Source organism: Ovis aries, chromosome 23, assembly GCF_016772045.2.
Source record: "Ovis aries strain OAR_USU_Benz2616 breed Rambouillet chromosome 23, ARS-UI_Ramb_v3.0, whole genome shotgun sequence".
Classification (NCBI taxonomy): domain Eukaryota; kingdom Metazoa; phylum Chordata; class Mammalia; order Artiodactyla; family Bovidae; genus Ovis; species Ovis aries.
In genome coordinates this window covers 42,105,302-42,117,427 of record NC_056076.1, presented here as the reverse complement: position 1 = coordinate 42,117,427, position 12,126 = coordinate 42,105,302, and the positions used below count along the sequence as shown (strand labels likewise).

At 47.3% G+C, this 12,126-nt stretch overlaps 1 protein-coding gene across 6 annotated transcripts in view; it reads right to left on the bottom strand.

The window, feature by feature from the left end:
- Positions 1 to 4,753, bottom strand: part of RALBP1 (ralA binding protein 1) — a 51,765-nt gene extending 47,012 nt beyond the window's left edge. For 3 of the 6 annotated variants that reach the window (XM_060405247.1, XM_060405244.1, XM_060405248.1), the window contains exon 1: positions 4,591 to 4,753. The gene's annotated coding sequence lies outside the window, so the exon portion shown is untranslated. Of the gene's footprint in view, positions 1 to 3,206; positions 3,974 to 4,090; positions 4,170 to 4,590 lie in introns of those variants that run through there. The other 3 variants (XM_027961055.3, XM_060405245.1, XM_060405246.1) reach the window with 2 other exon arrangements.
- Between the last annotated feature and the right edge of the window lie 7,373 nt (positions 4,754 to 12,126).

Here is a 12,126-nt window from a genome sequence, read left to right as displayed (position 1 = left end):
GAAAGGGAAAAAGTGGAAGCAGTGACAGATTTTATTTTCCTGGGCTCCCAAATCACTGCAGATGGTGACTGCAGCCATGAAATTAAAAGACGTTTGCTCCTTGGAAGAACAGCTATGGCAAACCTAGACAGAGTATTAAAAAGCAAATACATACTTTGCTGACAAATGTCCATATAGACAAAGCCATAGTTTTCCCATTAGTCATGTACGAATGTGAGTGTTAAACCACAAAGAAGGCTGAGTGCTGAAGAAGTGATGCTTTCGAACTGTGATGCTGGAGAAGACTCTTGAGAGTCCCTTGGACAGCAAGGAGATCAAACTAGTCAATCCTAAAGGAAATCAACCCTGAATATTTACTGCAAGGACTGCTGCTGAAGTTGAAGCTCCAATACTTTGGCCACCTGAAGAGAAGAGCCAATTCATTCAAAAAGACCCTGATGCTCAGAAAGATTCAAGGCAAAAGAAGAGGGCAGCAGAGGAAGAGATAGTTAGCATCACTGACTCAACAGATATGAATTTGAGCAAATTCTGGGAAATAGTGAAGGACAGGGAAGCGTGGCATGTTGCAGTCCATGGGGTCACAAAGTCAGACACGACTTAGCGACTGAACAACAAGGAAAAAGCAGGCTCAGGTCTTTAAAAGCTCCTTCCTATCCCTTTATTAACCTCTGGTAACACTTTTTCCTATTCTTCTCTTAACAGCTGAAAATTTGTTTATTCTTGAAATAACCTACATTGGCTTTCTCCACTCTGACTTTCCATTTACACCTCTCAATTCAATCGAACAGCTCCCTCCCCAGATGATAGCACTAAGTAGGATGCTATGAAAGTGCTCTCAGTTATCAAACTCAACAAACTCCCAACAACCCAGTTTTCCTCAAGTTCTCAAAGGCAACATATAGCTCCCTTTATTTATTTATTTTTTTTTCTGGAGAGGCAGTTGTGAAGTACAGCTTCCTTCTGAAATGATCCCATTTGGGCTTTTAAGCCATTTTCTCACAATTTCTCGACATTTCTAAACACACGGGAATTTCCCATTTCAGTTCTTCTTCCATTTGGCTTCAAATGCAACTATTCTCCATGCGGAAACTCTTCCTATGTCGTGTTACCTAATGAAAAGCTTCAGGTACCACCTATGATAGATCCTGATGACTCTATCAAGACCTCTCCCGCGTGCTCCAAACCCACACACCTGACCCTGTAGCATTTCTACCTGCATGTTCTATAGGTAACTCCTACTCAATGTATCCAAAAGCCAAAATACTGTTCCTCCACAGATCTGTGGATCTTCCTGAATTCCCTGTCTCAGTGTACTTTCCTGTTGTCTATTCAATCACCCAAATTAAAATCCAGTTATCTTGTCCTACTATTTCTCTCTCACTTCCCAAATCCAATTCTCACTGAATCCTGTTAATTCTACCTTGTTAATATTTGTGCTATTAACTTACTCCTCTGCATCTCCACCGGAGAAGGCGATGGCACCCCACTCCAGTACTCTTGCCTGGAAAATCCCATGGATGGAGAAGCCTGGTAGGCTGTAGTCCATGGGATCGCTACAAGTCATACAAGACTGAGCCACTGCACTTTCACTTTTCACTTTCATGCTTTGGAGCAGGAAATGCCAACCCACTCCAGCATCCTTGCCTGGAGAATCCCAGGGATGGGGGAGCCTGGTGGGCTGCCATCTATGGGGTCGCACAGAGTTGGACACGACTGAAACAACTTAGCAGCAGCTGCATCTCCACTGACCCTACCTTAGTTTAGGCCCTTATCTGTCACCTCAAATATTACAAAAACTGCTCACCGTCCTCCTACATCCTGCCTTGTCCTCCCTCCATCCCTTCTGACATCTGTATGAGACCAGAGTGATTTTCCTAAAATGAAAAGCTTATGACTCTTGCCTGGTTAAAATCCATATGCTCTATTATTACCAAGAGAAAAAGCCCTCGAGAACCCTTAGGATGGCATGGGGACCGATCTGTGCAGCCTCACCTGATCCCATAAGCCCAATGCTACAGCTGCAGAGAACGACTTTCCACCCTCACAGTCCTCTGGTTCAACTTTCCCTTGGCCTTAGCCTCTTCTCCTGCAATTTCTGCCTCCTTCATGCCAAAGCCTTCTTCAAGTTTAAGGACATCAAGTCTAAAACACCTAATACAAGGCCTGACACACAGGGAAGAGTTACAATGTAACTCTGTAACTCTAGTCCCTATGAGAGAGGCTTAGGCCTCTTTATCCTGTCTCAGTGACTCCTGTCTGCTTCAAGATAAAGCTGAAATTATTTCACCTGTCTACAAAACTTCCTAATTTGGCCTCTGCCTACCTCCTGGGTTTCACAGCTTGCCACCACCCACCACCCTTATGGGCCATACCTGCAGATCCCACACTCACTCTGTAAGTTTGGACTCCTGGCTTTTCTCAAACAGATCCTCCTACCGAAATGCCCATCCTGTCTGAGCCTGTCTCCTCACTGTTCTCAGCCCTTCCCATAGTTTTCCCTACCACTGCCCCCTTCCACACTCTCCTCCCTGCCCCTTTAAAACTGACCACTACCTCCCTTGTATACCCACCGTGCCCCTGGCCTTCCTTCAGTCAAAGCAATCTCAAAAACACAGTCTTCATGGAAGTTCAAGTAAGAGATAGTCTTAGCATCCTGAAGGCAGGGGCACTACCTTATCCATCTGTAAGTCTTCACAGTACCTGCTACACAGAAATTAAACTAAATGACCTGCACTTTTACTTATTTCCTCTACATATACTAACAAAAGCTTCTATTGGAGATTTTCTTCCAAAAAAGAAAGAACATACTTTTGGGTTATATTTTGGGCCCAATCTCTCTTTGTAAAGGAAACACCATAATTAAAGTTATTATGCACTTTCTGATATCACTTCTATTTTTCTAAATCAAGGGAGAAATGGTCCCTAGAAGACCTAAAAGGAGCAATACTATTTTAAAGAGATAATAAATTATCTCTCGCAGCTTCAAGATACTGTTTAAAAAATTACTTCCCATCGGCTCCTGTTTAGCTAGCCCACCTCGCTTCCTTTTATGGGTCACTCTGAAAAGTGGAAGCCCCTCTGCTAACTAACTTCCTTCCTGCCGGCACCATCTGCCGAAACAGCTGACAGCAATTAACTCGTCCTCAGGAAGACACTCAGAAAGGACCAAGTGGCCAAGCTAATTCGGAAGGCGGAAAATGGATTACCTTTCTCATTTCCAGACAAGACTCCGTGACCAGCGAACCGCCTGTGGCCGGCGGCTTCCGGAGAACGTGAGCGCTTCTCCGCCGAGCACCTGCACCACCACCGGGGCCGCAGGGCGGAGACCCGCCCGCTCCAGGCGCACAACCCGCGGTGACCGGCTCCTGACCCGGCGCGTCCACGTGAACGCGGCATCCGAACCACAGCACTTTCACCCGCACCGTCAAAACTGCTCAGGTTAACACTTGATCACCTTCGAGCACTCAACCAGGCCTTAGGAGAAGATGCTCTGCTTGCTCAGCGGGGAGGCTCTGGAGTCACGACTCCCAAACCCGAGGGGCGTGAGGAACTAAGGGAGGCTCGGGTGTGGGGTACTCGGGGAAACCTGTTTCACTCTCACAACGTTTAAAACAAGAAACAAAACCCGAAAGCCACCCCACAGTTGACCTCCATAAGAGCCTGTGGGCACAAGCCCACCTGACGAGGAGTTCTGATAAGAATTCCCAGCTCGGACTTGTCGGCGCCCGTGGAGCACCCCCGCGTCCACCAGCCTCCCTCCGCGCCGGGCGCGCACCGGAGACCCTCCAGCATCCTGGCCGCGGTTACGTAAAACCCCGAGTCCCTCTCCGCCATCCGAGGCCCGCGCCCCGGGGAAGGGCCCGGCTTCCACCCTCCTCGCCCGGACCCAAGAGCCCCGGCCGGCGAGCGGAGGAATGGGCTGCGCGGGCCGGAGCCGCCGACCAGCGCCCGGCCCCGCCGCCCCGGCAGCCACGCCCCCGCCTCGCCGCCCGGCCGCGAGAGCCCGGCCCGCTGCCTGACAGACGCCGCGGGGAGGCGCGCGGACGGCTGCAGGCACCGGGCCCCGACGCGACCGCCGCCCGCCACTGACCTGCGCCGCCGCCGCCGCGCGACCGCCAGCGCCGCAGCCGCCACCTCCTTGCTCTCACGCCGCTGCCGCCGCGGCCGCTTCCTGCGCTGCGCCCCCGGCCGGCCTCGGTCTCCCCATTCCCACCCCGCCCCAGCCTCCGCCTGTTTACAATGATTGGGACAGAACCGGGCGAGCCGGCCCACCGCGCATGCGCACTCCCTCCACCCGCCGCCGCCAGCTTCCCGGCTCCTCCTCCCAGCGCAGACGGCCGGGGCCGTGAGGGCAAGTGTCCCGTGACCCCCCGCGCGGGGCACGCTGGGAATAGTAGTCTTCGGAAACCTAGTGCCCAGTCCTCATGCGGCCCTCCGCTGGAGGCGCACTACAACATCCAGGAAGCATCACGCCTGCCGGGCCCAGGGGCCCGCGGGGGAGACCCGGGAGCGCGCGAGAGAACGCGTCGCGCCAGAGCTCCGCCGGCGCCTGCGCAGTTCTCGGTGGTCTGGGACCGGGTGGTCGGGTACCTCTTCAGCGCGGGCTCCGGGAGGACTGCTGCGGGCAGAGTCGGCCGAACACCGGAGAAGGGCAGTTGTCCTGTCCACGCTCCGCATAGCCTGTTCCCTAGCTCCCGAGGCGCAGACCGTCTTCACCGCGGGTTTCAGTCCCAACCAGTTAAACCGGCCCGATGGCCAGCCCAGCAGCCGCGGGGTGGGGCTCATCCCGGGCTGGGTGGGGAGTCTGGCTTGGGGTGGGGACTTTTGCTGGGGATTTGGACAAAGGAACCGCCCCGGGCTTCTAAAGAGGAACCTGCTAGAATTTCGTGTCGGCCTTGGCCTCAGCGTTCCTTAAACGGGGGTAGACGAGAGCCTCTCTAGATCCTTGCACCTTGTACCGAGGAGCTCTTGAGTCAGAGCTGCCCTTCGCACGGCAGGCGTGCACACAGAACTGGATCTGAAGGAAGACGGAAATAACTGCATTTCCTCCAGAAACCCTTCACAAAGGCTTCAAGAATTGTCCTGCAAATGTTCTTGTCTTATAAAGTTTGGCAGTTGACTTGGGGGATGTCTCCTGTCCATCGAATTCCCCAGGGAAGAATGCTGGAGTGGGTTGTCAATTCCTTTCTCCAGGGGGTCTTCCCGACCCGGGGATCCAACCCCGGTCTCCCGCATTGCAGGCAGATTCTTTACCATGTGAGCCACCGGGGAAGCCCCAAGACTGGGGATAGATGGCCCTTCCCTATCACCTCCATTCCTGCCTGTGCACCTCTTCCTACAACTTCATTACGTATTTAGACTGACCTCTGTGATCCACCGTATCCTGTTCCAAATCAGCCCGCCTCAAGTCTGACGGTAGATCCCTCCCTTGTACCCTGCATTTCCCACTCAAAAGTTCAGCCCCCTTGGCTTGACGCCCAGGAAGGACCCACAACGGGCCCACAACAGACCAAGATGGTCTGCGGTAGCCATTGTATTCTGACTTTTTGAAAAGCTTTCTTACTGCTCTTCTGGCAACAGAACGGTGTCCTCTGTCCACTGGGATGGGCATTTTATCTTTCCAATTACAGTACTCTGCCTCTGGCAACATTGATTGGGCCAAGGGATGGGCACTGACCATATTGGCTATTGAATCGTTGTTGGAAGTTGCTACATGGACACACAAAAGGGAGGAAAGGTAGCATCTTATTGATGGTTATGTTATTCACAAAGAATATGACCTTTCTCAATTTCACTGGTAGTCCAGTGGCTAAGAACCCGCCTGCTAATGCAGGGGACACAGTTTCAATCCCTGGTTGGGAAAGATCCCACATGCCTCGGGGCAACCCCATGCACCAGAACTACACCTGTATGCCCAGAGCCTGTGCTTTGCAGCAACAAGAGAAGCCAATGCAATGAGAAGCCTGTGAACCTCAGGGAAGACTAGTCTCCGCTTGCTGCAACTAGAGGAAGCACACACAGCAACGAAGACCCAGCACAGCCATAAGTAAATAGTTTTAAAAAGAGGCATTTTTGCAGCAGCAATGAAAGGCTAAAAAATGTGGGGGGTTGGGGAACAGGGGGAGAGGAACCAGGAGCTGGCACTAGGCAGACTGGCTTCAGCTTCAGAAGCCATGGTTTGTATAGCTCATTTGAAGTGCTTTGAGTATGTGAAGCTAGCTAAGTGAGCCAGTGCAATTACTGTGTGGTTATGGAACATATTTGTTGGTTGCCTCTTGAGAGTCATTCCTCCCATTTAAGCCATGCAGCGTAATCATCCCCTTTGGTAGCTGAGCCTTTCAGAGGTGCTAACCCAATCAGAACCTGATGAGACTCAATGGGACGTGGGTTGGGGCTTCTAGTAAACTGCAGCCTCCTTGCTCTTCTGGAAGGGTGTACATTTGTGAAGTCTGGACGGGTGGCAGCTGTTTTGCTCCTACAAAAAGAAAATCTGGAGGGAAAAGGTTTAGGTGAAGAGGCAACAGTTGGGCCTGAAAATGAGGTCAGTACTGTCAAATGTGCCCTGTTGCACCATTAGAGCTGCACTGTCAAACCTCACCCCTTTGGCCTGTCTTGTAGACAGTCCTATAGACTGTTTAGAATTTCCTGTGTTGATTCAACAAGTTTACATTGGGGAGTTTTCTGTAACTCAAAATTCTAAAAGTCCTAACTGATTCTGTTGGGTTTGTTTTACATGATGTTAAAAGGCGCTGACTAATACAGGTTCCTACTTGAAGAGAAACTGTGGAATAGACTTTCAGCTATGGTTATATGTTACGGTCAACAATTCCTCTGCACACAAAGCAAGTATAACTTGGACAAAATTGTCAAACACAACCATTTCAGGGCATTGGAAATCAAACACAGTCAATTTGAGAATCAGCTATTCTTGAAAAACTGCTAAAGATTCTAGTAGGAAGAGTGGATACCTGTAACCTTGCCCAAGGCTGCCCTGTTGGCCCAGAACTGAAATTTTACTTGTGTAGGTGGGGCTAGCCAAGAAAACTAGCAGCTTTGCTCCCAGAGGGGATGGACTCGATTTGCTGTGGGAGGTCAAAACCCATGGCTTTGATGGCTGAAGGGAATATATAATAGTGCATCTGCTATGGAAGACAGCACGGTGGTTCCTCAAAATACTATACATAGAACTACCACTTGATCCAGCAATTGCACTTCTGAGTACATACCCCAAAGAAATGAAACCAGAGACAGAGAGAGATTTGTAAATCCATATTTGAGGTATTATTTGCAATAGCAGAAAGGTAGAGGGCTTCCTTGGTGGCTCGGAGGGTGAAGTGTCTGCCTGCAATGCAGGAGACCCGGGTTCAATCCCTGGGTCAGGAAGATTTCCTGAAGAAGGAAATGGCAACCCACTCCAGTACTCTTGGAAAGTACTGTAGTACTCTTCCAGTACTCTTGGAAAGTACTGTAGTACTCTTCCAGTACTCTTGGAAAGTACTGTAGTACTCTTCCAGTACTCCTGGAAAATCCCATGGACGGAGAAGCCTGGTAGGCAACAGTCCATGGGATTGCAAAGAGTTGGACACGACTGAGCGACTTCACTCAAAGGTGGAAGCAACTCAGGTGTCCATTAATGGATGAATGGGTAAACAAAATGTGCTACATACCTAAAGTGAAACACTATATAGCCTTTAAAAGGAAAGAAATGCTTAACAGATGTAAAACAAAAATCATGAGAGCTGAAAGGAGAAATTGACCGTTCATTTGCAGTTGAAAATTTAATCTTAGCCATTGATTGGACAAGATAAAATCAACAAGGGTATAGAAAATCTGACTTACACCATCAAACATCAACCAACTTGTAATACTTGACAACTATAGAAAACCATCCAACAGTGTCGGAATACACATTCTTTTCAAGTGCAAATGACACTCCAGAATAGACCATATGGTAGTCACAAAACACGTGTCAACAAATTGAAAAGAATTAAGAACATACAGAATATGTTCTCCTTCTACAAGGAGAAATTAAATTAGAAAGCCACAGAAAAGAAATCCGAGAAATCTCCAAATAGTTAGGAATTAATATATTTCTAAATAAGACACGGGCCAAAGAAGAAATCACAGGGAAAATTAGAAAATACCTAATTTTAATTTAGTTAGAAAATATCTAATTAATTGAATTAAAAGAAAAACATCAAATCTAAGGGAATCAGATTTAATTGCCTCTATCAGTGTGTTTGGGCTTCCCTGGTGGCTTAGCAGTAAAGACTCCGCCTGCAATGCTAGAGTCCCAGGAGACATGGGGCTCCATCCCTGGGTCGGGAAGATCCTCTGGAGGAGGGCATGGCAATCCCACTCCAGTATTCTTGTTTGGAGAATCCCATGGACAGAGGCATTTGGGGAGCTACAGTCCATAGGGTCACAAAGAGTTGGATACAACTGAAGTGACATGGCACACTAAAGTGTGCTTAGAAGGAAATTAATAGTCTTTTAAAAACTTAAATTACCAGTTTATATTCCCACTAAGCTCCCCCTCAAGAAAATAGCAAAAAAAGGAATGAATCAAGCCTAAATTATAGAGAAGCAAGAAAATAGTGAAGATCAGAATAGAAATCAATGAATTAAAAAAATAACACAGAGAAAAGGACCCAAATGCTGATTCTTTGAAAGATCAAACTGATAAACCATTAGCTACACTGATGGAAAAAAGGATAATACAAACACAAATTATAGAAATGAAAAGGATTATAAAGAAGTATTATAAGTATCATAATTCCAATAATTTTTAAGGTAGATGAAAATGAAGGCATTCCTACAGAGAACCAATTACCAAACTTAAAAAATTGAAAATCTGAACAACTATATATTGAGGTAAGAAAAATTGAATCACTAAATACAAATATTGCCACAAAGAAAAAACCAAAAGTGTTAGTCATTCAGCCATGTCTGCCTCTTTGTGACCCCGTGGACTATAGCCTTCCAGGCTCCTCTGTCCAGGGGATTTCCCAGACAAGAATAATGGAGTGGGTTGCCATGCCCTTCTCCTGTGGATCTTCCCAACCCAGGGATGTTCTAACCCATGTTTCCTACATCCCAGGCGGGTTCTTTACTGCTGAGCTACCAGGGAAGCCTACCACCACAAAGAAAAGCCCAGGTCCAAATGTCTTCACAGATGAATTCTATCAATATTTTAAGGGGGGAGGAACCCTCAACCTAATAATCAGTTCAGTTCAGTTCAGTCGCTCAGTCATGTCCAAATCTTTGCGACCCCATGAGATGCAGCATGCCAGGCCTCCCTCTCCAACACCAACTCCCGGAGCCTACCCAAACTCATGTCCATTGAGTCGGTGATGCCATCCAAACATCTCATCCTAATAATAACTTTCTAGAAAACAGAGAAATAAGGAATATTTCCCAGTTTATTTTAGGAGGCCAAGTCACCCCGGTACCAAAACCAAGAGCATCATAAAAAAATACAGAAGTACAGATGGAAATCCTTCATAAATTATACATCTTAAAGGGATTGATTTTATGGTATGTGAACTGCATCTTAATAATGCCATTATATTTTTTTTAAGATATGAGTGTTCAGTGAAATATCCTAAAGATAAACCCTACCTCTCAATGAACAGAGTGAAAGAATTCAGCACCTGTTGCCTATATCCTCAGGAGTGGCACTAGGGTCTTGATTCCTAAACAGTTCACTGGGTCATAGCATTGTTACATGATTGAAATGTTCTGCTTGTATATTTCTGAAATGTATGGTAAAGCAGATACATTACTTTGCCAACAAAGGTCCGTCTAGTCAAAGCTATGGTTTTTCTAGTAGTCATGTATGGATGTGAGAGGTGGACTATAAAGAAAGCTGAGCACCGAAGAATTGATGCTTTTGAACTGTGGTGTTGGAGAAGACTCTTGAGAGTCCCTTGGACTGCAAGGAGATCCAACCAGTCCATCCTAAAGGAGATCAGTCCTGGGTGTTCATTGCAAGGACTGATGTTAAAGCTGAAACTCCAATACTTTAGCCACTTGATGCGAAGAACTGACTGATTAGAAAAGACCCTGATGCTGGGAAAGATTAAAGGTGGGAGGAGAAGGGCACTATAGAGGATGAGATGGCTGGATGGCATCACCAACTCAATGGACATGAGTCTGAGTAAACTCTGGAAGTTGGTGATGGACAGTGAAGCCTCGCGGTGCTGCAGTCCATGGGGTCGCAAAGAGTTGGACACGACTGAGCAACTGAACTGAACTGAATAAAATAAGCATCAGAACTGTATGAGTTCATTTTTGCTCTTTGCAGCAATCTGCCCCACAACTTAATGGCTTTAAAGTTTTCTGCTCTTCTTGTGACTGTAGTCAGCGTTAAGTGGAGGTGGGCTCGCTTGGAGCAGCTACAATGGTGAGCCTCTCTTACAGACTCTCAGCTTCCCACTGAGGCTGCATTCTCAATGCACGAGCACTTTTCAAATATTTGCATGTCGTCTACTAATGAGATACTGGCCAAACCAAGTCACACACCAAGTCCCAGACTCAAGGGATGGAGAATAGACTCCACCTCCAGAAGGGAGGCAATGGAAAGAATTTGTGCCATTTATTTGCAAACTATGACAAGAACCCTTGAATCTCCTTGGCTTCTAAGGAATGATTTTATATCCTCCAAGAATCTGTGATAAGTCACTGTGATTGATACCTTTGCTAAACCAGCTGTATCTCAGGTTTGGCTAACACTGTGGAAGTAAGTACAGGAGCAAAAATTAAGCATGTTCACCATTCTACTTCTGATGACTGGTAGAGTGCCTGGCACATAATAGATGCTTAATAAATTTTTCTGCAATGAGGCTGTTAAACTCTTTTTGGTGACAAGTGATAGAAATCCAATTCAGATTTGCTTAAACAAAAAAGGAGAATTTATTCACACACATAAGCAAGAAGTCCAAGATACTGACTCTCTGCACTGCTGGCTTTAGGGCTTTAAATGCATCTTGAGGACTGTCCCTTACCATCTTTTGGTTCTCCTTTGTGTTGGATTCATTTTCTGACAGCCTCTCTCCATGTGATAGCAGACATACCACTAAGCTAATATTCTTGGATAGTGTCTGTCCTATAACTGTATACAGCTTCTGTGTATGGATAATTGATACAAGTGAAAATGAAATTTTAGAAAATGTCATAGAAGGTTATCACATACTTTTAGATGCTGGGATTTCTCTAAGAGTCAATGCAATCATTTGGGTCTGACCCAGTATTTATATGACTGAGTCTGGCTGCTGCTGCTAAATCGCTTCAGTCGTGTCCGACTCTGTGCGACCCCAGAGACGGCAGTCCACCAGGCTCCTCCGTCCCTGGGATTCTCCAGGCAAGAACACTGGAGTGGGTTGCCATTTCCTTCTCCAATGCATGAAAGTGAAAAGTGAAAGTGAAGTCGCTCAGTCGTGCCAGACTCTAGCGACCCTGTGGACTGCAGCCACCAGGCTCCTCCATCCATGGGATTACTGAGTCTAGCCCAGGGCTAATCTCAAGTGTGCCATGTAATGAGCCAGGACTGCCTTGCCTTTATTGTACCTTCTATATTCTGAAGAATTGGTGATTGCTTTTTTGCTTTTGATTGATTATTTAGTTTTCAATGTACTTACAGGTAATTTCCTCTGAGCTGTGTGTTCTGTGTATGTAAACACCCAGATGTCTGTTGCTTCTTGAGATGTCTCTCCAGGAACTTGTGAGCTGCTCGTCTCCGTGACTTGCTCTCTGTAGGCCTCTGCCGTCCTCTTCAGGCATTCCTTCACCAGCATCCCGGGCTTTCCCTTTGTCTTGCTATGTTGGATCCTTCAGTAGTTTCTAGGGCTGCTATGACAAAGCACCACAGACTGGGTGGCATGAACAGCAGCACATTAGTTTCGCACGGTCTTGAAGGCTAGAGGTCAGACATCAGGGTGTGGGCAGGGCGGTTCTCCTGAGATGTGTAGACACCTGTCTCCTCCCCGTGTCCTCGACTGTCCCTCTGTACGTGTCTGTCCCCTCCTCTAATCAGGACACCAATCATGCTGGATTAGGTCCCACCCATGTGACCTCATTTTCCTTTGATTACCTCCTTAGAGGCCCTACTTCCAGATACAAAGATAT